Raw genomic sequence first — 26,708 nt, forward strand, 5'->3', positions numbered from 1 at the left:
GATATAACAACTGTGGTGTGTATATGTAGATGGTCAGTGAAGAATCGATCTGCCTGTCTGCTTTTAGCAACTGCCAGTAGATCCAGCTGATTACTCAATTTCTCCAACTTCGAATCCTTATTGCCACATGGCATAACATGGTTTTCGTACTGTAACAGTGCAAGGATGGATCAGACTTTAAGAGTAGAACTCATTTCTTTGATTTCAGCCTTTCAAGAATTTGAGCTCCTCTCTGTAGCCTAAAAGCTACCTGAAGTTTATCAAGTGACATAAAAAGCTCATGTGATTTTGCTGCCTCAACACTGAGATAATGGTGTTCTCCATAAAATCTTTATGTATGTCATTGATACAGAATATATATGTGATTCCCTTTACCCATGCTGTGGTAGTTCCATTAATTGATGGACATTTCTGCAAATATGATATAACTTTACTGGATGATTGGGTTTCTTTCACTCTGTGTGTTTCGAGCTGTTTAATTTGAGCACTGCACAATAAAACCTGAAACATTTCTGGGCCATCTCATCTGAGAGATAGATCAGCCAAGAGAAGTTTTTTGACCTCTTTGGTAGATGTCAGTATTCGGTGACTTTGGTTCATGGGAGAAGATAAAAGTATTGGAAAGGCTGTGGATTATTTTATTTTTCTGGAAGGTTGAGACATCATAACCATGTTGTGCTCCGCTCAGACTTTGGCTTGTTTCAAAGAAGAGTTGAGGTATCTTTTTGTTCCATCCCATTCCAGCTGTGTAGTGAAAGCCACTCTGGCTGTTCTTGGAAATGGCTCTGAAGAGAGCACTGGAAAGTGTTCAGAAGAGCCAGAGGGAAAAGCACAGCCTGTCTGATTAAAAATCTTTTGAATTTTGGCAAGGTTTACTGATGTCTTTGAACTCCACACACAGAGACACACACTCCCCTTATCCCATTTGAACTGCACCTTACTCCTCTATGATGTACAAGCTCATTGTGTAGTCTGTGCATTTCCTAGCAGACAATACCATCATAACTTCCCATGATACCATGACAGCAATTTTCTGTTCTCATTTAAATTGCAGAATCACTTCCTGTTTTGAAAGAAAACTGGAAAGGAGATTGCTCTGGAGGTGGATTGGTCTGGTTCAGCTTGTTAAAACCACAGCTTTGAGAGTGGGCTGTTCAAACCTGCTTCCAGGCAGCTCTACTTTTGATTACGGAGCACTGTTGGCTCAAGGTCTGGCCTCACAGGAAGCTCTTTTTCCCTGTCCTATTTAGGCTGGAATTGAAAATACTAATGACCTCAGCACCTCTCCCAGGCCTAAGTTTTGCTTAGTGTAGTAACAGGTGTACTTACACTGTACAGTAAAGAGGCATGAATTAAGAATTGGACAATAGATGGAAAATTCAGCCAAGCTCTCATAGTTAGTCACAGGATGAGTACATAAGATGCTAGATTCAATTCAGGAGAAAACAGGATATTGAATGACTAGACAAAAATGTTACACCTACTCCCTGTCAAGACAGTAAATCAAGTCCTAAAAATTGGAATGAAAATCCACCAGTCCAGGCTCAAAATCCACTCAAACATTATTCCAGTAGAGTGATGAGTATCTTTTCTTTTACATAATGAGTTAATAAATATAGCATGTGCTGGTAAGTGTAATATTGAAGGTTGGAATAAAAATTTAGAATCTGTATAAGCCTTCCTAGAGGATTTGGGCTGATGGAAAGGTTGCTTTGTGTTTATCCAAGGATAAGAACACACAAAAGTTATTTCCACATTGTAGCTAGCTTGTGCCAAATTATTCACTCTATTTCTAGTGCTGTTTCCATTATTGCCAGACTGCAGTGAAATATCAGTTCCTTAATGGAGACAGAAGTAGCGCAGAATTCATTGGTTTCAGTTTGTCCCTACCAGACTCATACTCTGTGGTCCAAATCTTCAACAGCATTTGAGGGACACTGATCATCATGTCAAGCGGATGGTTCTTTTCATGAAGTCTTTGTTCCTGTCACACCAGTCTTTTGTAAATAGGTTCTTCAGCCCCAAAGAGAATAAACCTGTGGATGCAAACTATATAACTCTATATTAAGAGAAAACATCTTGATGAAAAAAGGATTCTCCAACCAGGAAAGCAAGGCTTCCTTGACTGACATAAAAAAGGGAGACTTAGTTGAATAATTCTGTTTCAGTGTTGTTTTATCTTTTCTCTAACTGAGATGGATTCAGCTCCATCTCCTGAAAAACTTTCAGTCCTGGGTCTTTCATCCCTGGTTATCTAAGGGAACATGGTACCCCATGTTCACTCCAAAGCAAACGTAATAATTTTTTTGTCCTGTCTTTAAAATCAGTTTCAGAGTCCTGACATGACTATGCAACAGAGAGGGAAGCAGTGTCTTCCTAACTAGGGCTAGTAGATAGCTCCAGGTGACATCACATCATTCACATATGAGACATGAAGCCAGAAAGGAGCTCAACAAGTGATGCTATAGATATGTGTGTTGTCACAATGCCACAGGCAGGATTTGGTCACTGATGTAAAAATGACGTAAGGCTGCGTATGCATATGTATTGTTGTCTTGGGAAATAACAGGACAAAATAACATAACATGACAAAAGAGGAGGAGGCATGTTCCCCACAACCATTTTACAACCAGCTAGGTGGAAACAATGCAGACGTGAGGACTGAAGGGAGAGGAGAGCTAAAGTGTTACAGATTATCCTATAGAGAACAAATGTGTTTGAATATATTACTGACACTGCCTAATATGAAAGTTTAATGTCTTGGAGGTGCCAGCTCTGTACAACTCTGCTACTCACTGTAATCAAGCCAAAAGCAATGGCTATGTGAAAGATCTTGGAAAAGTTTCTTGGCATCTTCAATGGATGTGTTGCAAAGCAAAGACCCATTTTTCAGTTGATGGTTTCTATCTGAGGACCATGATGCCCTACAGAGTAGAGAGGGAAAAGAAATTAATTTGCCTTATCTGAAAAAATGGCTGTGTGAACCAAACCATTGTGAGGTTTTGTCTTGATTGCTTCTCTCTGGACAACTCAGCCAAGTCTAAAACGATATCCATGATAGTGTGCATTGCTGATATAAAACAAATAGAAAATGCAACATTTCTTTTCAACTTGAACCTACAAGACATCAGATTTCTTTCAGGATATAACTAGAACCTGTTCATCAGTGAAAAAAGTGCCCATCTGGGGTTCTTCCTATCAACACCCAAGGCAGAAATAAGTTTTCTAATGAACCATTCAATACAAGCACTTTGAAACTATGCATTAGCTGCCAGATTTCACCTGCAACAGACCTCAGTAAACTCGACTAGGTTGTTTCTTTCTTTATTTGTTTTTGCTGGTTTTAAATGGATTTTAGTTGCATCTCTTGACTCTTGTTGGCAGGAATGGAGATATTTACCATCTGTTCAAATGCACATTGGCTATGGTAAACAATTCAGACAATTCTCCAAGCAGTGGGCATGGGGAGGCAACCAATTATAGATTCTGTTTCTTCACGCATCTTGGGTGCAGGCAGAGGACAACACATTCAGGTGGGTTGTTGGCACTGATGTGAGCTCATGAACAGAACAAGTCTCTGGGGTGCTTCCAGAAATGATGAAAGTATTAATGTTCAGATAAGAAGATATTGGTCTTTAGTTTAAGCAATAGCATTTTATTTGTTTTAATATGTATGATTTGCCGGCACATCTTTCTACAGAGGTAGAGCACAGAGGAAAAAGGAAAGGAGATAGCTCTATGGAAATTAACTTCTTTTCAAAAGCTGTAATACCATGTTAGAGAAGCTTTTAGTACTGTGTTTGATATGCTTTGCTCAGACAGCTGCAAGGACACATATCAACTCTTACACGTATTTAGCTAAACCTGCTCCTTTCTGTAATGTTCAAGCCATAGGCTTTGTCTAGGAAGGGAGGCTGTGTTTTGGTTACACTCCCAGCAACCTATCTCTAGACAAACCTGTCACAGTTGGTGGACCTGAATCAGGATTTGCTTGTAAAGATGCCCATGCTGTTAAGAATTGTATCTGCAAGTAAGTGCAGGTGGAGAATTTAGAAGGACTGTGTCTCTCTGTGGTGTCTGTCCTTCAGAAATAATGACTGCAGCTTGTATAGTTTGTATAGCAGCATCTCAGATTAAGTCTCTGCCACTTATTGCATATTTGTTTTCTGCTTTGCAGAAATTTCCAGCAGGAGTCACAGGGTGTGTTTGTTCCCCATAGCATGAAAACATGACATCTCACTGCTTTCCCGTGGAGCAGAGTAACACATTCATTTTTAAATGTTGACCACTATATCAGAAATCCTATTTCCCAGAGTCTAATTGTTTTGTGTGATGTTTAATTCATGGCTTCCCTACAGAAATCAGCTGTTAACCTTAAAAAAAAAATAATGTATTATTTAGTATTTATTTATTATTTAGCAATAACTTTTTTTTAATTGTACAGGATGACATAATTTATTTATATTTTCACTACAAAATTCCATGCCCCGTTGCTCCCTCACCCTCACCCCACTTTCTGTTCTTTACAATAAGAGCTGTAGAAACGCTACCTTATAGATTTCAAGAAAATACTTTGAAATAAGAAGTACTTACACAGCACAACTTTGAAGACACATTTTAATCCTCCTGAAAACTCTAAGCCAATGTTTATGAGATTTTTTATATTAAGGCCTAGGTGAATATGCTTTCCTTTCTTTCTGAATTTACTCTTTTCCATACTCTTGCAAACAATCTGCCCTGCAGCAAAGTTTGGTAGAATGATAAATCTCCAGCCAAAGTTGCAGAGGATTTGTTAGAAAGAGGAATTCAGAGCTCAGAATCTCTGCCAGAGACCTGATGCAATGAGTGATATTCATCCAGCCAGGAGGCTGTGCCATCCAAAATGTGTCTAGCTGAATTTCACACATAGCAAAGTGCTCTTGGAAACATTCCAGGATAATAATTATTGGATACCATGGAGCTGCAAATAAGTGCTAAGGAACAAGGAAGCACAGATAACATCCCTGCTTCTGGCTGCTCAGATGCCCTCTCCGCTTTGGCTGCCATGGGAAAATCTCCATCTTCTCATTCCAGATACTAACTGATACAGAGCAAGATGAAAGGATTGAATGCTAGGATACTTTTTGTAGTATGCACCAAGTCTTAAAGCTTCTTCCAAACCCAGACACTAGGCAGAGGCTTCAGGTGTTCCCAGCAGCCACTCACCAGAGCAAAGCTTTCCCATGATGTCCAAGACTGGAACCTAGATTCAGCTGCCCTCATGGCAATGCTGTTATGAGAGGCAGGATCCAGCACAGTGGGTATATTTGCAACTTCCCTATTCGCAACATATTCCTTACCACGTGTGGACTAGTAGACATTTATGTATATGGAAATAGTCAGTATTCATGTATTTTATTTACTGGGGAGTGTGGGAAGGAAGTGTGATGGAGTAAATAGCAAAATAGCACAGAAGGATGAAAAATAAAACAACACATGAGTTGCAGAGATTTACATTGGTTTTCAGGTGTGGAGGAAAACCCAACAAAGTCAGAACTGGAAAACATTGTTACATGTGGGCCTACTTTACAGCTTCAGTTCAGCTGATGAAAAACTGGCCCCTAATCAAATCTCCCTTTTCTCTTTTTCCAAGACAAGTGTTAGACCCAAAAAAGCAATCCAGGATGGGAATTACCTTGTTATCACTGAAATTCTCCTATGGCTGATCCTTTGCCCTTTAGGTTTTTTCACTTAAAAACGATCACCTCTGCTGTCATCATCCACACTGGAACACATCATTGTTTCACTGCTTCAATAGAGTGCTCAGTGCATCATCAGAGGAGGAAGTATTACATATGGGTAAAAATCAGTTTACAGTGGAAGAATCATAAAGCTTTTAATGATGGAACTAGAAAATAATTTGAAGCTTTTTTTTTTTTTTGCTGAGTGTGTTTGGGTTAAAAACAAGTTTTCCATCAAATTCTGAGGGAGAAGAGCAGCACTTCTCCAAATTTTAATATAAACCTAGGCAGAGTTGAAGACTGGATGGCTAAAAGCAATTACAGGAAAATTCCTGTTCAGTAGGAAACAGGAAAAAAAAACAAATACAGCCAAAAAAGCTTGGTCATATCTGAGAGACAGGATATCTGATACAGCTGCTGTTCTTTCAAGAATTACTTAAAAGGATTTTTGACTACCTTTTGCTGGAAAATATTTCAATCAGCATATATCAAAAAAAAACCTTTCTTCTTTCTTTTGCTTTCTTCCTTCTTTTTTCCTTTTACTACAATGTAAGTTCTACTGCAAAAGAAAGGGGGGGAAAATCTGTGTAGCACAAATAAGTCTCACTTCAACCAAATATTGCCATAAGTAATTATGCTTCTCTCTGTTCTTGTTTCAGACATACTGATGTTATGAATGAATTATCCAAGGAACATAATGCTTCACTGCCAACCGAGAGCTAATCCTTGAAGTTTAGTGTTATTACACTTAACATATTTCAGTTGGATCTCAAACCAAGATGTGCAGAAGAATTGATACCACTGAAGGAGATGGATTTCTTGTCAAGAGTCTCACAATTCCTTTGCTCCAAGGAAATCTGAATGAAGAAACATTCAGTTTGGAGATGTGCCTATTCTACTTGGAAAAAGCTAAAAGATGTGTTGAGGAAAGCAGGCAGAGCTAGAAAACACTGGAAAGAAAAATTACAATTTTTTATTCAAAATTTAATTTTATAATTTTTTTCCATAAGGCTTTTTTTGACAGTTGTCCATCCATCCTCTTTGAGAGACTTCTGGACTTTACATCTGGAGCTCTTGCAAATCTGCCCCTTAGCCAGTGCAGAACAGGGCATTTGTCTTGCTTGGATGGTCTGGGTCTACTTGCAATTTCTAGTGGACTCCATTGGTGGCTATTGACTTGTGGCTTCTGAATGCGTGACAGTAATCCCCTTTAAACTGGAGCTCAGTAAGGTGCTGAGCACTGACATGGGTTTTGTGTGTGCCATCCCCCCCAAATCCCTAAGTCTATATCATATCATTCTAAGAAGTTACTGAGACAGCAAAAGAGGGAGCCTAATTGCCATAGGCTACCTGTTATAGTCAATGAGGTGAGTAGGGTATTACCAAAGCATGACTTTAACTGCCCTGTTGTACCCTTAGCTAACTTGCTTCCTGATTTAAAAGCCTCCATTAGATATAAAGAGGTGTTTGGGAGGGATGTAAATGCAAAGGCAGCAGGCAGAGATGGCATTGTAGTGGAGAGCTTCAAGCCAAGCTATTTGCATCTGCAGAGGGAACATGGAAGGAGAAAGGGACTTGGCATCACAGTCTGAGTTCAGCAGGCCAGATCAGGGACTCTTGGGATTGCATGTATGGTCACTAGAGTTATGTTGATAAGGATTGTTTTGCTTTAAAAATGGGGATGGGAACAGTTTCATGTAGCAAAGATCTGCAGAACAGATCAGTATCTATCTGACAGCAATTCATGGTCAATGACTGGTGTTTGTTGCTATCTGTGGTTGCCACTCTCACATTCTTCTACCTATTGCAGGAAGCTACATATCAGGATGTACCTTTAACACCCACGGTGTGCATGACTTGTCCTTATAGTTTTACATTTATTAAATGATTGTGAGCATTTGTACTCAGACTATTATAAATCCATTACTTTCCTCAGGCCACAGGAAATGGTTTTGAAATGTGAGGTTTTTCTACAGGGAATTGAAAGACAAAAATACTAAAGCACTGTACTTGGCTTGCACAGATCAATGTAGTGCAATAACTGGGAAGATGAAACAAGCTTAAAACATTACAAATATGATTGGATGAAAGCTTAACATGACATTAATTATCGCCAAAAAAATCTCCTAAACCACTTAAGGAAAACAAAAACCAAAATAACAAAAAAAAAACCCAACAAATGAAACACCCAAACAAAGAGCCTGGCAGTAAATCATGAAAGAGGAATGATGGTGTTTGCACTGGGAGCCAAAGTCTGGATAACCTAAATGCACAAAAGTGAGTAAAACTTCAAATTTGGCCTTCTATTTTTCAATATGATGGAGAGGTGCAGGTAAAAAGTCTTGGGATGGGAGATATCATGAGGTTTTGAAAGTTATTTTTCCATTTAAACTTTCATGAAGATTTTTTCTTCATCAATAACTCTGTTTCCCTGTCAGGAAAAGAAGTGTTCCAAAAGTGATGATTCCTATTTGGGAACAGAACAATGAAGAAAAGAGAACCAAAGCAATCTTTCGAAGAAGATTCAAAAATAGTCATTAGAATTCCTACCAGGTTCAGAAGTTGTGCTAGGTCAAACTAAAGCACCAGTGTTACCCCATGAGCAATGAGGTTTACCTGCATTTTCAGGACAATGAGTTAATATTTCATTACACATGCAGGCACAATGTGAAGGTTAGCGAGTCTTCCTATTTTTTTCATGTTTTTGTATTAAGCTGAAAATAAATGCTAGTGAAGAAAAATGTTTCTTTTCCTGAAGCACTGAGCCACTGATAGGAATAATTTTGGGGGGGAGGAGAAATAGGAAGAGAGTTTATATCTTAGATTTCTGTCTTTAAGTTACTTGAATGGATGGAAGCTTAGCCACTTGTGTTTAAATGAATGGACATTACTGAAACTGTGGTCAGTCATTTGTTCAATTCCAAGTGAAATAAACCAGCAATGGTTAGTGATGGATGTGGATTTCCTGAAAAGGAACAAAACAGCCTTTCCCAACAACTCCAGTCATTAGAGGTTGTATTCCCACATCCCACGCGTTCATGGCCTGGGAGCTATGATTCTCCATTTCCAATTGGGATGCATTCAGGGGATATCCAGTATCCAGAAATAGTTAAACCCCCTTGGTATCTAAATTGCCACCACAGGTTATACACATAGAAAGGCTTTCTTCAAACACTACAGCTCCTAAACCCGAGCTTTACAGTGTAAGGGATCTCAAACAGAGACTTCTCTAAATGCTTCTCATGTATGGGACATGGAGCACTGGGACTCTGAACACTTTTGTATACTTAGGGTAGAAAGCATGATCCTGGTTTTGGAACACATCAGTAGTTGCATATATCCACTTGGGATCTACAAGTACTTGGTTTAGTAAGTGGCCTACACCTCCACTGTCCCTGTCTGTTGAACAATTCAGCTACTTTGCAAATGCACAAAAATGTATTTAGAAAAAAAAAATCAGTCAAATCGATAAAATATTATTCACTCATCAGATCTTCAATCAGATTCTCAGTGTTCCATTCCTAATTAATTGCCATCTGGTGAAGCCCTTTCTCTCCCAGAGCAGCAGGGAATATTCTTCTGGAGCAGACACACACAGCAGTGCTACTCGTATGCTAACCGCTTCTGACTGGTGATCCTAGGGAGCCTGACTGTTTGAGGCAAATCACCTTCCCAGGGACTGCATGATTTATTCCCAGCATTTGGGTCGCAAGAGTTTTTGTAGGGAACAAAAAAATGCTTCTACATCATCTACAATGGATCTCATTCTAATAGATAACCATTTTTTAACATAATATGACTATGGTTTATCAAATAATAAGCACTCTAAAGTGCTGGGAATGGGACCAATGCAGCCAGTGTTGATTCCTATGTCCACTTTGCCATGCCATGAAATTTTCAGTGGATTGTGTGTGTGTGGAAATCGTTGCTGTCAGTGAGGAAGAGCCTTAGTGTGCCACAGGGAAGCTGCAGACAAGTGGGTGTGACTTCTCATATTCTGATCCTTAATATGCTACCCAATTTTAAGAGCTGCCTAATGCTCATTAGGGATGATCAGAAAGCCATATGGCCTAACAAATGTAATACGTAGTTCAGCATATTGGCAGAAGGACTCCTTGTTAATTTTGTCTCCTATTCCACCCGCTGCCTGATAAAGAGGATAGTGAGGAGGCTGGTTTTACCATGCTGAAGAGATGACAGACTTGATAACTTTAGTATGGAGCATTTCCAGTGCTTAACAATGAATGGCACAAGCTTTCTAAGGGGAGAAAAAATAGGCACAGATTTTCAAATGCATCAGCAGGTTGCAAAATTGTGCTGATTAGCCACTTGCATATTTGACTCAGGACATTTGGGACTTGGGAGACCTCAATTTAATTCCTGTCTCTGAAACATTTTCCCTGTTTGACCGTGGCATGCTTTTTAACCTCTCTGTGCTTGGATTCTCCCACTTTCTCCCTGGGATAAGAAGAGTGTCTTGGTACACGTGTTTATACAGAGAAAACTTGATTCTGAACAAAGCCTCTTAGAATATTCCACAATAGTGTGACATTCTGGGCCTGTTATAGTTACCGGTATTTCTTCTTTGGAGACCTTGTTACTCTTTCTATATCTTTTCCTTGGTTTTGACAACTACTGAATAAAATCTGTTATGAATTGTAGAAACTTCAAATAATTTTTCAAGATGAATGCTTTCTCAGCTATCTAGAGTTAATGAGAGCAGATTATCCCCTCTAATGATTTGGAGGAAGCTGGGACCATCCAGTGCTGCTGAGCATATCTAGCCTGAGGGCTAGCTTCCTCCCATGACAAGATTTGCCCAGCAGCCCTCCTGGCATCACACCCTGCTATCCATCACAAGGTATAGCCTTGAATCTCCACTGCAGTGTTTCTTTGTGTGATGAAGTGTCCATAAATCACTCCAAGGTGATGGAGTGCCCATAAATCTTTTCCTACGATATTTTGAAAATTCAGCTTTCAGATGCATTAGTAAATTTGAGGAATTTGAATGTTAAATTCTTCAACATCTAATTTTTTTCTGCTGCTATTCTTGGCATAGCAAATGAAAGGCTGCTCTAATTTGAAGTGATTCTTGCTCTCCTGCAACCACTGTGCTCATCTCTGTTGTCAAGCCCAGGACTTGAATATGCACTCTTCACAGCCACCAAGTGCCAACAGGAGCGCACCTCTTACACTGCTGCATTTACTCAGCAGTAGCACAGATGAGTAAATTTGAGCAAACGTTTATTTGAAATGGTGCCCTCAGAAAGGAATAAAAATTACATCAACGGCAGTAAACTACTGTTGCAAGTAACAGCAGCGAAGTCTTAAAGCAAAGGTTGGCTGTGTCTGTACAGAGGCAATACTTAGTGTCTGTGTGATATACAAGGCAGCTTATCTCTTTGAGAGCAGGAGACTATAAAAATACAATTGCCAGAACGAAAGAAAATTGAAGCTGATTGCCATAGCAACAAAAGAATTACATTGATGAAACCAAAGCACATAAAATCCTTGTATGCTACATTAAGGACAAAGCAATCAAAAGTAAACAAGAATGGACTGGAATTTGCTTGTCTAAAGCTGGTTATGACAAATGTTTCCAGCTGATGGAGGCAGAAACAAGTCCACAAGAAATGAAGGGGGAGCCCTGCAGAGACCCATTTTCTTTGCGAGTGGGGCACGAGGAACCTGAGACTACAAGTATGGGCACTTTCCAGGCATTGAAGACAATTGGTGGAAGCAGTTCCCCAATCAAATAGTCAGTACCATCAAACCCCATGACCTCCTGCCTGGTTTCTCTCTCCTGGTGAGATTCTCCCTTGCAGCTGGGCAGAACAAGATGCTGCTGTAAAAAGGGGTTTTGTTTTTCCAGCTGCCTCCCTTGAAGCATCTTACTCAGGTGGAACATACTTGGCCATGAGAGTGTATATATATATGTATATATATCCCCACCAGTAATGCACTTTTGCCCTTTCAGTTCTGCATGGCACTATGAGACTACAGACACTGCAGCAGAGCCAGCAGCTTTCCAGAATACCCTGGTGAAACCACAGTTTCAAAACTATACATAAATCCAACAGTTTTCTGATGTGAGGGTCATGGAAGACCTCAGCAAATCCCACAGCATCAAAACTGTAGTGGCAGATGCAGGTCAGCGTTACACTTCCTCGCGAGGCTGCACTCCCCCGTGTTTGGGGATGGATTATTGCATACCTGCAGCTGCTCTCACCTGCTAAATCATTCCCACAGAAGGTTAGTCGGATCAGTTTGCCTATGGCATAAGCAGCATAAATCTCAGTGCTGTTACACCAGAAAAGGAGGATGCTCCTATGGCTGCCCCTCTCCACATGAGCTCAAGCATAGCTATCATGGTTCTTTGCAGAAGGAGCTTATGTTATTGAAGTTGAAACCATCTAAGTAAGTGATTATACTCTATGGCTTGTTCTGGAAGACTAAAAAAAGTAGCATGTGTTAAATTAAAGATCTTTCCTGAATGCAGCTATAATTAAAATCTTAGTATTTCTTATCATAACAAAGGCTTGAAGTCAGTCCAAATGTTGTCATTAAGCACAATGAAAATATTCCAATTGGTGGACTGACATGTCCTTAAGATACAGGAACATTTAATCTACTAGATCTTAGACTGCAATAATGACCAAACCTTTCAAAGTTACCACAAAGATTTCTTAAGACTAAAACAAAGTTGACAGTTCCTTTAATTAAACTCATCTTCCTTTCAAAGGAAGTGACAAAAAGAGTAAAGGAAGATTAATTAAGACTTAAATGCACAGAAATTACTCAAGGCATATTTTTAAGTAAGAATTAAATTAGTCTTTCATTTGGACATAGGCGATTCCATTAACAATACTGAAATGGAGATAGCCAGGTCTTAAAGCCTTTTCCCAAAGCTCTGCTTGGAGGCTGTTTCCAGAGTCTTTCCCATTTCCCTGATCTCAGGCCAATCGTGATTGCTGTTTCTTTAATATTTCTGTCATCCCTTCCTTAGCTATCTTTTCTGATTCCTGCTGTACTTAAACAGAACTCTCAGCCTTAGCCCTGTTTGGCTTACATGACAACCTATTCTCCTTTGCAGAACCCTGACTACAAATGTGTTTTTATTCTCTGGGTTTGACACCATTTGGGCTTTTAAGGAGCATTAGTTCAAACTGAAATCGTGCTCTCTATCTGGTAAATAAAAGATATCCATGCACACTCTGGCTCTCTGGTGCTCCCTAAAAACCTGGTGTTTAATAGATAACTGCATTGTGCAGCAGCACCAGCTCCTGCTTAGAGGTGGCATTAAGATATGAGAAAATGCCAGACAACAATTCTTCTGGTTTTCACTGAAGTATAGGTTCACAGCATCTTGCCATGTGCAGATGGGCATGAAAATCATCCTGGTCACCATGGTAATAAGATAATCAAAACCAACCCCTGAATTTTTAACTCTGAATGATGAATGGCAGAGACAGAGTATCAGGGCACAAGCAGAGAAAGAAAGAGTTGCATGGGAAGGCATCTGTGAAGGAAAGCAAAGCTGCATGTAGAGAGCACTAACAGCCTCCCAGGTGCTTCCTTCCCCTAAGGAGACAAAACCTAAATCATATCAATAAGAGATTCCTACCAAAGCAGGAGGATGATGTTAGGAGCTTCCCCCACCACAACATGAGATCGCTCTTATGCCTGGCAACTGTGTGAATTTGTGTCCAGGGTGGCTGCAGGAGGCCTCGTTGCCTTCTTTGGGGTGATTCCCAGGTTTCTGTCATTGCTATCTTCACTTCTGCAGTCCCTTATTTCTGTCTTACATTCACCTTGCTATAGTGTAAGCCCATCATTTCCAGCTGTGTCTTCTGTGGGTATTGTGAGGGAGCTGCTGCTATGGTATGCCTCTCTATCTTTTCTTCTTCAGGCTAAAATGCCCAGCTCATCCAGTCTTTCCTTAGGGTCATGTTGCGTAAGCCTTTCATTGCTCTTCTCATTCTTATTTGCTTTACTTTACTCACAAGAAATGTATCCTCCTTTCCAGGTTTGCTCTTCCAATAAAACGGCTCCTCTGGCATTTGTCTTCACTACATTGTACCTTCTGGCTGTTACTGATTTTTTAATTATTTTTTTTATCTCCACCAAACCAGACAGTAAAAGCAAGGGGGCAGAGGGGGAATTAACTTCTGTTCAGTTTTGTTGGGGGTGCAAATTGGATCCATCCATTTCTTTAAGCAGGAAAACAAACAAAATGGCAATATTCTGGGGAACACACATAGCAAAACTATGCAGTGAGAAAATTTGTAAACCCAGTTTCCCTCTGTGGGTGGCTAAATGACTGTTTAAAGCCATTTAACATCACACACACGTATGAAAAAAACAGAATAATAAAAGAAAGCTACATCTTCCTATGACAGAAGCCCCTTACTCCAAATTTACTGGATTGCTGATCTAGGATTGCAGGGCTGAAGCTCTTAATGAAGGGAAAAAGAGCTTCATTTGGGCTTGTAATTGCATTAATGTGCACTCGTGAATACACACTCAGAGCAGTGCTGCATGTCCATTGAATTACTACTCCTGTTGGCCAGAGTCCAAATACACTTTGGGCACTATGGAAAAGGAGACAAATGGGTGCTATTTTCATGGTTAATGATCACTGGCAGTAGCAGGCATGGCAGCAGGGTTGGGGAAGGAGAGATGATGGACAACTTGCTCAGGAAACAAAGTCCATTGCCCTCCTTTGTGCACAGCAAGCTGGAAGGATGCTGCATTTGTCTGTATTGATTCTGTTTGGGAACCAGAGTTCTTTTTATTGTAGGCATTCCTAAATTTAAGCAACAGATGTACTGCAGGTGTCTGCAAGGGCCTGGAGGAGTCCTAGGGGTTGCTGGGTTTTTAATACCTTGGGTAGGGGTAACATCAGGTCACAGCAGTAGAGAGGAATGATTTACTCTGCCAAACTCCATCCTGCCTTAATTGCTCTCTCCTACTAAATCCCAGACCAGTTAGTTGAAAACTAAGTTAGATGTTGCTGCAGTAAGCTGTTATGATTACAGCAGGAATAGACCTGAATGCTCCTTATCTTGCAACACTTAGAGACAGGAAACCTTCCCTCATGGTTTGGCAGGAATTCCTGGTCCCAAGAGAAGACACAGACAGAGGCAGAGCTGGGATTTGTGTTTCAGGCAGCTCACAGATGATTCTGCCATGAAACAGAAGTTGCAGTCTGCCTTGCAGCTGAATAAACTAAGAAGAAATTGTTTCTTTTTGCACCATTGAAGTCCTACCCCATCATGATGGGACAGACTAGCAGGTCCTGCTTTCCTTTTTAGTTGCCTGTGTCAAAGTCTGGGAGAGTTAGTGCAGGGCAGGGCACAAGAGACAAGGAACTGTTTTCCATGTGCTGTGATACATGCTTCTTTGAGGATTTAAACTGATTTCAACTCAGACAGGAATAAAAAGTGAAATGAATGAAAACCTCCAAATAGCACAGCCCTCATGTGTAATCTAGTAAAAACTGAAGTACTTCTTGGTATGTCCAGTATCCAGGACACACAGGCACAGCCACGCTCTGCTTTTAAGCCTAGCACAATTTAGTGTCCCACTGCAGCTATGGGACAGTTTTGATATTTACCTTAGAGCTAAACAAAACCTCCAAATTTGTCATGAGATGGAATCATCCTGCAGCCAACTCAGTATAAGCCATCCTACACCTGTAGAAGCCATCCTACACCTGTAGGATTTTTATTCATCATCCTCTCCAGCATCTCAGGAATTCCCTTTTGCAGTCTGAAATAGAAATCAAGTCCCCACACAGTACTGGCAGCCTGCCATTTGAAAAAGAAAAGAGTATTTAAGGGTTAAGAGGAGGAAATCAGGAAGGATGCTGTGTTTGGACTGGAAATTAAAGTAACATGCCTATTTGTTGACAGTCCTTTGTACTTACCCGCACCATTGCAGAAACTGGCAATACAGACTGTTTAAATTTAAACACTGTAGATAAGTTTTACACCTGCACACAAGTTGTAAAAGCAACGAGCCGACCAACTTAAAATTAATCTGTGTGGGAATGTGAGATATTGTAGGTGTGCTGGATAGCAGATTCCAGCTTCCTAGTACAGCAGACTGGAAAAGGCAGGGGATTCCTCAGTTCATTTCTAACCTCTTGCATCTTAGCTCTCTTAACATGCTGCAGAAAAGCAACAATTCTGTTTTACATAAATTAAGGGGACAAACACACCTTCTGTGATGCTCCTAGCTTGCTGGAGATCTTGGGATTATGGAGGGGATTTGAAAAACAGAGGAAGCTAAACTGACAGAGGAGATAAACTTATGGAGTCTTGCTTTTCTGCATGCTTGGCAGTGTTGTATTTGACTATCTGCCACCAAATTAGTGGGTCATCCTTGGAGAACTGGAGGAGGTAGCTCCCTCAGCCTGTGAGCAGACCAGGAAGAGTGTACAAATGCCTGAACTCACAGGGAAGAAGGAGGAAGGACAGCTTGCAGATGGCTCTTGTTCTCAGAGCAAATTCTACAGCCATCCCTCTCCAGGGAAGAGAATTTACGCTCTGCAGGAAGTAAATTGATGTCGTGTGGATGATGACACAAACTTGATTTACAGTCAAGCACAGCTCAAAGGAGAAAAGCAGGACTGATACAACGTCTGGCTCTCAATGAAGTCCTCTCTGCTTTGTGGCATTATTCAGAATAGATTGATACACTCAGACAGGCCAAAGGCTTCACCTCTGATCACAGACAGGTGAGCCATGAATGGCTTGGACATAATGAATACAGAATCATACACATCTCTTCCTGCCCAGAACCAGCACAGCATTATTTGATTTTCTTGTTCCAATGCAGGAAAGTGAGACTCATCTTTATGTGCCATGACAGAGAGGCATAGGCTCTTCATGAAGGCTCTATCATGGCCCATGCGGAAGGCACATAGCAAGTTTAGTCCTCACTCCCTCCTATCTGCCTTTCATTTCCACAAGTGATTTGACAAGCAATCTATTAACGCCACAAGCCTTCACACAGTCAAGACTAAATTTAGAATTATTATTCATGGAGATGAAAGCTAACAGAGTGCCTCCATTACCTCTTGAAATAAGGGTTCCATTAAGGACCAGTAAGGTAACTGCTTCCACGGGTGCTGTCTGCTCATAGGCACACATAATCTTTCAGTTCCAAATATCCTCAGAGATCTCATTTGTTTCTCAAGACCACAGGTTGGTTCAGATATGAAAACCGGAGACCACTCATTCGTTCAGACTCCAGTAGCTTTCTGGATCATATTGTTCTGGAAAATGTGGTTTCTTTATTCAGTGGATCTGTCTTTTGTGGCTTCAAATTCTTCCTGAGAGACCTCAGGTTTGGATGTTGGCTGGTGGAAAACTAGGCTAAATCTAGCCCTTAATATCTAAATAACATGAGTTATTGCTAAACTGGATAATAGCCACAGTATTTATTTATGGAGTTGCTATGCCACTGTTACCTTTTCCTAAGTTATTACTTTGTAAAGCTCTTTGGGATACCTAGAATTTGAAAGGTGGTATATTAAACTGAATTATATTATATTTTCTATTGCTGTCAGCAACTTCTCTTTTTAGCCTGGTTTAAGGCACCTATGTGTGTTTCACGAAATGCATTTTTACTCCCGTGCTGCAGGCTCCCAGCTGTCCCTTTTAGGTAGTAAAGACTGAATATTAGTAGGTGCTACAATAAACATCCTTGCAGAGCACCAGTCTTTATTCCTTCCAAAAGTACTAAGTAAGAAGTTTGAAATGAAAGGGATTGGAGCAACGCATTCCTCATTCATCACTCCACTGCCTGGATAAAATAATACCAAATTCAGTAAAAAACTCAGTCTCCTTATCCTGGAGAAAGATTTTACTTTTCCCATTTCTCAGAGGACAATTTTTTTGCCATCAGCTACAAATTCTGATACTGTTTTCTCTCAAGAAATTCACAAAAATGGTTTTCCATTTTGAACATCAGCATAATAATTTGAAATTACAACTGTCACAGTGCCCATCAGAAGTGGCAACAACTATTGAGAAGATAATATGATAAATAAACAGTGTAAGTATACTATCCTCCATGAAACAAGGAGGAAGAGGACAAGCTAGGACGGCATCTAGACATCTGTGGGGAGAGTAAACACCATTGAAGTAGACAATTTCAATATGCAGAATATGAGCTGCTCAGAAATAGGTGGATGTTTGGCTGCAAGGAAACAAGAGTCTACTAGTGCTGATGGAATTGAAATGTCAGAACCTAAGTGATGAATCTCTGTAATAAGCTTAGGGTAGAACCCAAATTTACCGAGACATGGGTTAGCCACTTAACCAAGCTTTCTGAACATAAAATATTGTGGTGTAAAGAGAAGCTCCTAGAACAACTAGGATTACCTTAGAAGTAAGAATGCCCTTGCTAGTAGCTGGGGGATAAGACTTCCCCTCCCTTTGGCATATTTGGAAAACAAGTATTCCATTTCATAAAGATTTCTTTCATGCCTTTTGTTCTGGGAGATCGTCTTAACATGCGAGGCACTCTGATCAAATGCCTCATTTCAGAAGGATATGATGGTTGTTGTTGCTGTTTTGTGCTTGTTTTTCAAATTATTATTGAAGTAACTTGCAGGAAAAAAAAGAAACTCTCTATGGGTGGGTAAACTGAACCTAAGCTTCCAAATGCACATGGAAGTTGTTGCAATCAGGCACATCCCATCAGTTCCAACACAGTGATGAATCCAGCTGAGTTACTTGTAATAGCATCTAAGAAAACAGATGAGCGGTTCAATCCAAATTCTCAAAATAATAAGTTTCCACAGGGAGGCCGCATAATTCTTTTTACAGATGGACATCCCTAGAGGCTTGAGCGCTTTTGACTATTATTAGGAGGAAGAAAATGGGAAGAGAATATTTTATCGTTTGAGGTTTTCCATTTCCCTGACTATGCTGGTTCTAGAATTATAGCTCTGGGAGTTAATTTTCCTTCTTTTTTTTTTTCTTTCACAGAGATTTTAAATGTCTATGAAACATTTTTTTTCTTAATTAAAAATACACATTCTCCATCCCCTCTTCTTTGCAGCTACCATTCTCCTTAAGTTTCTGGGATTCAAGAGGGACACTGGGGCTAGAGCAGAACAAGGAAGTGGGTGGATAGGGGTGCTGCTGTTAAGTCAGAGATATTAAAAATCAAAGGCTGCTGAGACATAGATTTATCCTACTCAATCCTGGACTCTAAAGCCCATGCTCTGACAGAAGTATTTAGGCTGCCACTTTTGAAAAGCTATTAAGATCAAAGATGAATGAAATGTTTCCAATTAGACATGGTTAGTACTAGGGATTGCTGAATCTGGTGAATTCTGTATGTTCTGACGTCTATTCACATACAGACGTACATATGCTTCCACACAGTTTGAACTCCAGAGGTTTTTTGTAACCATCAATAGGTTTGTCTAAAATTTTGGCCCTGGAGACAGTCAGGTTATTTAAAAGTAAATAAGGCAGACAGAAAGAACTGCAAAGCATCCATTATGTTCATCCTTAATTCATCCCTGCTTCCTGCAGTCAGGATATTCCCAGGTACACTGCTGAGGATCAGCATTCAGATTGAGACGTTGCCATGGCTATCTGGAATGGACATTGCACTAATGTTTAAAAGCTTTAAAATTCTGACCGGGTTACAAGGAAAGTGCTATTGTTCATTCTTTTCCAAGTTCTAGTCAAAATGCATGTATAACACCCCAACATTTATACTCATCAAACCAGTACTGAGTAAACGAAGACCCCAAATTATTTGCAAAATTAATTTGAACTTTAAAATAAGGTAATTCTGGCTTCATTTGCTTTTATTCCTGTGCTTTTGTCAAATGTAAAATAAGGAATTTCACTGACTGGCATGCTCTGCTTTGCCACAACATGAAGATTTATTTAATAATAAATACAGGAGCAAATACTCAAGCTGTGATTTTTGTCTAGTGCAGTAGTACATTCAGAGCAGTGACTCCCACCCTGTAGAGCAAAACCATACCATTGATTTAACAACCCCATGGCATATGCTAAGTACTTCCTTCTTGGTATAAGTTCTTCATTTTAAACAGAAATCCATGCAATAAAGAAGATGTGTCTGGTCCAAGGAAGTTGAGTTTGAAACTGAACATGCTGCAGAGACTGATTGCTGTGAAAGAGCACATTCTGCAGAGACCCATGGGCTGGTCCTGTCTGGTAATGTATCAGTGGAGAAATCTTAACAACAAAAGGATGGGAAAAGAAGTCTCATGGATCCCAGTGACTCCACAGTTGCTTCCTCTGAATAAGGATATTCATAACTAAACCTTAGCAGATCTGAAATCAAATTTTGGTATCCTTCTAGGAATCACTAAAACATTTCCAGCTTTTCAAAGCTCAAGGGCTGGGGCAGAAGCTGGTGCTGTTGTCCTTTGACATGGATGCTTTGTGCTTAGAGCAGACTTCATGTTATCCTGGCTTGTTTTGCACCTGGTCTGTATCATGTGGATGAAATAAGTTGGGAATCTCTGAAGAGCATTACACAATCTCAGCAGATATTTGGCATGAAAAAGACTGCTACCTCAGAATTGTTTTGTGGGGGGGAAATGCGCTGAAGGTTTATAAAAATGAAGAAAATTAATATAAATAATATATGATATCAAAACCTCTGGAAATTATTGAAGCCTCTAGCTAGGAAGGAAAACATAACATTGTGCATAATGAGCAAAGGGCCACATGCTGGGTGAATTTTCAGGGAAAAGAGAACTTCAGAAATTCTCTCAAAATTGGGAAAAATATTGCTATGAGGCTATCAAAATATTCTATTGCAATAAAAAATCAAACTGTCATTTGGATTTTTATATAATTTTAGTGTTATAATTATCTCCTGATTTATAATATACAATATTTGCAAAATGAAATGTCATTTCAAACCTCCCAAAGTTAAAATGCTCTCATAAAATCAAAATTAAATATTTTGACACTGTCAAAATGCTTAAGTTCTATATTTTTCCTCAGGAAAATCTAATAAAAATTCACACAAGTGCATACAAATGTAGAATTTCATTAAAACTGAATTTTCTAACAGAAATATATTCTGCCAAAAAGAGAAGAAATATTTAAGCGTCTTTGACATTGACTGTCTGGGTAAAAAGATTACCTTAATTATTGATTTGTTGGCTAAACAAGTCATTCAATTGAATACTGCTATTCTTTTAGCGCCATGGCAGTATTTAAATAATGGATTTACAAGCAGGGGACCAGAGAGGAGATACCTTCAGCTGTGTCATCAGTTTCCTACAAGACAACTAGTAAATGCTGACAAAAAGAAATTAAGAAAAGGGGAAAGACAGTCACTTCACTTTGAACTTCTCCCCCTTTCTGGCAATTACAAGACAACAAATTTCCTAATTCTGTTGTGTTTAGCAGATTATTCCATAGTATTTTTTCATGAATCCTTTTCATCCCTATTCCCATCCCTATATCCATTTCATATTGAAATATTACTATATTCTCTCATTTTTTTTCTTGTCCTGCTGTACAGTATAGAATATCCTTTTTCCTTGTATTTCTGTCCTGCTTTCACTTGAGTTCCTTGATCATTTCACAAAAGTAAGCCAATCAAACTACACAGTTTTATCCTTTTTGGTCTCACGGCCCAGGCTTGACACAGCCTTCTGAGTGGAAAGGGAGTTTGGCCATTGACTTTCATACCTCTCCTTCATCAGAATGATGGATGCTTCATGCTCATGAAATGTGGAGGTTTACAGGCAGTTCTGCTTCTCAGTGCAACAACATTAACATCATCAGAGATTTTGTCTAATTTCCATGTTCAATCTCTCGTACAAATTAATACTGACAATCTATTTCATTCTATTCAGTAGTCATTTCTCCTCTTCCTTCACCCTTTTTACATCTGTTAAAATTATTCATTTTTAAGAAGTGTTAGAGGAATTATTCACAAGCAACAATTTACCCTGTGTTCAGGCCTCACTGCTTATAGAACAACTGAAAACAGACCCAAATGTCCCCAGTGCTCCTGACATTTGACTCGAATGAACAGCCAGCCTCCAATCACTGAGTGATTCTTCCTTGCAATCTCCAGTTCAAGAGTACATTTAACATGCTTAGAACAAATCATATTCATCCTTATTCATCACAGTCTTCTATATGATATTAAAATACTTTCTTCTCATTGAGCCTCAGGTTAATTGTTTTTGGCTGGACAAAGTCACATAGTATATCTCCATGTCTTTATTTGGATGAATTTGCAAATATTTCCATGACAGATACAAGCATGAGCAAACCTAAAAATGGGTATTTGCAAATATGCATGCCACTTTTAAGTTAGGTCTCTACAAACATTCCTGCCTGTAAAACTCAATTGTTAGAGTGTTTACAGAGAGCTAACAGATGAGAGGATGGATACAGCTGGACTGAAGTCATTTAAATGTTCAAGCAAATCATTGCTGAAGTTTTCATTATTTGTCCAGTTCTATTTTAAAACCATTAGGGAAGATATAGATATGCACTTTCTTGAGCTGCTGAGGGCAAACAAGATGGTAATAAGGTCATTCTCTCTCATCCTTAATGCAAATGTTTGCTTGACATGTTCTAGAAGATGATGCTGTCAGATGACTGTCTAAAATGTTATTAAAACTCCGTTCACACCCATTAGGTTTTCTCTTCCACTGATAATTCATAGAATGGTAGGGGCCATCAGTGAGTATTTTCTGTGTAAAGTCTACCTACACTGACAAACTATACATGACAATTTACTACAACACTGTGGAGTCCTTCAGTAAACTGCATGCTGTGCCTAGGAAATGCAAAAAGTCTCCAGGCGCCCATCAGCTACTGCCGTTTTGGCTGGAGCTCTTATAAAACACAGGTTTCATTTTGATGTCTGGCTTTACATTTTCTTGATCTCCATTCTGGGCAGGAGAGAATATCCTTTCAGCCTGGGGTTGAGTTTTCTGTTGTCTCCAGTGCAAGGCTGCATGGTCTGGCAGAGCTGAAGAGTTCCCACATGTGGATTATCCAGAAGTGTTACAGTTCATTCACAGGGCTCACATTCAAGCCATGGAGTGGAATGAGTAAGACTTAATGCTGGTCACAGCTGTGACTCATTAGCATAAGAACAAGCAGAAATTTGTACAGCAGCCACTTTCAACCACACCTTGCACCAGTTATCCATTCTTTGCATATGGCAGATAAGCAGTGACATAAAACTACTGCAACTAAAAAAATGAAGTGGCTTCAAATAATTCAATAATTTCTGTGGACATTTTGTCTGTTACACTCAAGTATTTACACTTTACCTTTCAACAGGTAACTTATTCGACTGCCTGTTGCTAAACACATCTCTTGCCTCTACTTTCTTCTTTCATCTCCATATTCTTGTTCCAGTAACCGAAATGAAGGAGAGCCATGAAATCATTTGAATGCATCACACTTCAGAGATGCAGCTTTGGCTTTGAAGAAGCAATGCTGAAATAGAAATAAATTAAAGTTTTAAAATAAATAAATTAATTAAATTCAGATGAATATCTTCACAGCTAAGAACATGAATTGGCTTTGATTTCCAGGTCACATAATTTTCAAAGTAATTAGTAGCAATGATTCTTAATATATCATCTAGACTGATTACAAAAGGCAGGAAAGGTGCTTTGAGTAAGAGCATCTTCATAGGAGTTTAATGCAGTTTAACTAATATGCTTCCACTTCAAGCCTTCAGGTAATCCATCTTAACCTGCCTAGGTGTCCTTGTGCATCTAAGCAAGTTAAGATGGATTACCTGGAGGTTTGGGTGATTTCTTGCTCAACTCCATCTGACAGGTACATACCTGTAGCAGTGGCTTGAACAGAAAGCATCTACCAAAAAAAATGATGTCAGCCTGCTCTGAATTGATGGCTACAACAGATGCTCTGTGCCTATATTGATTGGAGTTGTCATACAGGAATTGTATTCTTTGGTGCATAAGTTGTTATTTAGTAGTTCCTTGTCCTGTAGCATGAGGAAGAGAGAAGGGTTGGGTTGCCTACCAGCATGATATCAAATGGATCTGGAAGGGCAGATGGTGGAGAGACTTCTCGCATGTGCTGGATCCCATGGATCTCTAAGTTCAAGATCTAAAAGTAGATTACTCTCTAGTATGACCAGTTTATAATTTTCTTTCACTTACAAATTAGCTTTTATTTTCTCTAACTAAGTTAACAAAGGGGAGCTCTAAATTCTGAAACTGTTTCAATGGATTTATGCTTGGGTTGCCAGAAAGTAAATATTTTAATTGAGAACAAAGCAAAAAAACCCAATACCCTATTTTTTACCCTCCAAGTGTCATTTGTAAAAGTGTGTTTTTAATGATAGTGATGAAAATGTGGCCTCTATATTTTGCTAGGAGGAAAAGAGAAATTCTTTTTCAGATAACCACAAACACAATCAAGCATCCTTGAGTGGAAAGTCTGCTCATGCTCATTAAAGAGTCTACACATTGTTTGGTGTGTGTGAAGGGAGGGGAATAAAAAGGAAATAGGAAATAGAAGGAAAAAGGAAGAAATTAACTGGAGTGAGTGGAAAAATCCAAAGAGAATGTTTCAGCAGGAAGACTTAATATAGAAAGGGAAAGAAAATTAAAGTCTATATTTTACAGAGAAAGCACATTTTAGTGTCAGTCTGCAAGCCTCTTTTAGCTAGGATAACATATTTCTTCAATGACAAAAGGAAAAATTGAATCTTATTTGGAAGAAAAAAATCCTGGTTTCAATTACAGGGGAAAGGTCTATGAACTCAATCTTATTTTTTGAACCCAAAATAAATAATTTGAGTGGTTATCAAATATATCCAAGTTCCTCTGGGTTAGCCCTATCCTAGTCCTTTTCTGGCTGCTTCTGTTTGCCTCTAAAATACATCAAAGATACGTCTGAGATAAAACACATCAAACAGCAGTGACCTCTGGAACTAGGGAAAATCTAAGTGAGGAATTCAGAGAACAGCATGATAATCATGTTGAGTGCAGAGAGATGAGTCTTCTAAGGAACGATGCCCAGTGGACCCCTTGGTTTACCATATTGATGATGCTATCTATGTATTTGCTTTGCATTTTTTCTCTAGAAATGAGTGTAATTTCTTTCTGTGAATCTCATTGGAAGCTGGTGGAAGTCACTGATGCGTCATCTCTCACCAGATCTCAGGAAATCTGCTTTTCCCAGACAGAGAATGTTAGGCAGGTAGTCAGGAGGATAACATAATGGAGCAGTTACATTACTCCAGTGTTTTCATTGCAAGAGGCTCTTTAGAAGCAGCAAATGGATTGTTGATTTCTCCTGGTGCATCTAGCTAGCCCATGGCTTCTGTTTGTGGTGGTAAAGATGAGAGCTAGGATTCTTCAGGTTGCAGATATCCATCACACTAATTTTTACACTCCATTTAGTTTAAGTTTCCTACCTGGGAGGAGTCAGAGTAGCAACTTCGTACCCCATGTAAAAGACAGAAGATAAGGATGACAGCCACACTGCTCCAGTTTAAATGAAGGCAGAAAGTGGTTAGGAATTCACTGTAAAATATCAAGCTCGGAGGTCACACAAAGCATTATGTCCTTTTCTTTGTGATCCTTTTTTCACGCATTACTTTGGTGTCTGGCCACAGGAAGAATACAACAAAACTGGTAGGATAAAGTGTAAAACACTTATTTTCTGAGCCATTTCATTTAATCTGTCTCCTTGGAATGCTGGTGAGATATGATGATTTTACATGGCTTTTATATAATGAGAATTTTCACCATCAAGTAGAAGTTGTAGCTGTTATGTGACCTATAAGCTACACATGTAATGGGAACACTTCCAGCTCCTGCCAACCTGCAGGCTGGTGTGTGAACACCAGTTTCACGCTGAAACCCCAATGTTTACTAGCATATCTGCTTCCGTACTGATAGACCATACTGTCCATCTTTGACAGTTTAAGATTGCTGAGATGAGGAGGAGTAAGGCTAAATCAGAACAGCAGTCACTGTAAAACATTAAAATACACAAAGCTTGTGTCTGCCTATGGAGGTGTAGCCATAGGGCTACAGTGCTGAGAATTGTATCAGGGAAAGAAACATGTAAAGAGCTGTTACTTTCTGTCCCTCTTTTCCTGTAAATACTAATAATGTAGAACAACAAGACTTCCATTGGTTTTTAGTCACAGAATGAATGTTAGCAGTATTTAAATTGCATTTCATTTGCTGGGTCTGGAAAAAGATAACAATGTTCTCACACTCCAAACCCTGAGTTAAAGATCACAATTGCCAGAGTGGACACTCAAGTTCTGTCAAAGCAAACTGAAAGTTTTGGGTTTATGAGTACAGCCTATATTTGGCAAAATTATCATCCTATCTGGTTTCATTATCACATTTTTTAATTGAAATATGCTGAGTTAATTCAAGGAAAAGTTTTCTGATGTTCCCACACCTAATTCCTTTCCCAATTTCTGTGCCCCTGGCCCTTTTCACAAAACTATTTTGACCCAAACCAGAACAAAATAAAACATAACTGCAAGATATCTTTCTCTTGCTGAGGCAGAAATGCCTTTTTCCGGTTGCTTTCAGCAGTACATGGTATTAGGATGCTGCAGCTGTTTTGCAGCCACCAGCTCATGCAAAGGAGCTTTCCTTTACCTGAGAACAGAAGAATCTGGGGGCATCATGAATGCTCTTTGGTATTCCTTTCCCAGTTAACCCGTCCTCATATTAGCAATAACATTTCATGGCAGCATAATAAGGTATTTGTGCAGAACAAGTTGGAAGGGAAAAAAGTCTAAGGTAGCTCAGTCAAGTATCAGTATTTCTGATGAGACAGAATGGGCAAAAATCAAGCATTTCACAAAAAGAAAAGGACAGCCATAAGTAAAAAAAACCCACAAACTCTTTTGTCATCTGTTTTCCATATTCCATAGCCCCGAAGTTTTTCTGAGTGGTCAAATAGAAAAGCCAGGAAGAGTGGGGTGTGAAGG

The 26,708-nt window shown here is 39.4% G+C and overlaps 1 long non-coding RNA gene across 2 annotated transcripts in view; it reads left to right on the top strand.

Moving 5' to 3' along the window:
• Nucleotides 1–10,352, top strand: part of LOC115946237 (uncharacterized) — a 52,664-nt gene extending 42,312 nt beyond the window's left edge. For both annotated transcript variants that reach the window (XR_004080329.2, XR_004550112.1), the window contains exon 3: nt 6,380–10,352. This is a non-coding gene — a long non-coding RNA (uncharacterized lncRNA). The remainder of the gene's footprint in view (nt 1–6,379) is intronic.
• The last annotated feature ends 16,356 nt before the right edge of the window (nt 10,353–26,708 follow it).

This window comes from Melopsittacus undulatus, chromosome 10 (assembly GCF_012275295.1).
Source record: "Melopsittacus undulatus isolate bMelUnd1 chromosome 10, bMelUnd1.mat.Z, whole genome shotgun sequence".
In the NCBI taxonomy this organism is placed as follows: domain Eukaryota; kingdom Metazoa; phylum Chordata; class Aves; order Psittaciformes; family Psittaculidae; genus Melopsittacus; species Melopsittacus undulatus.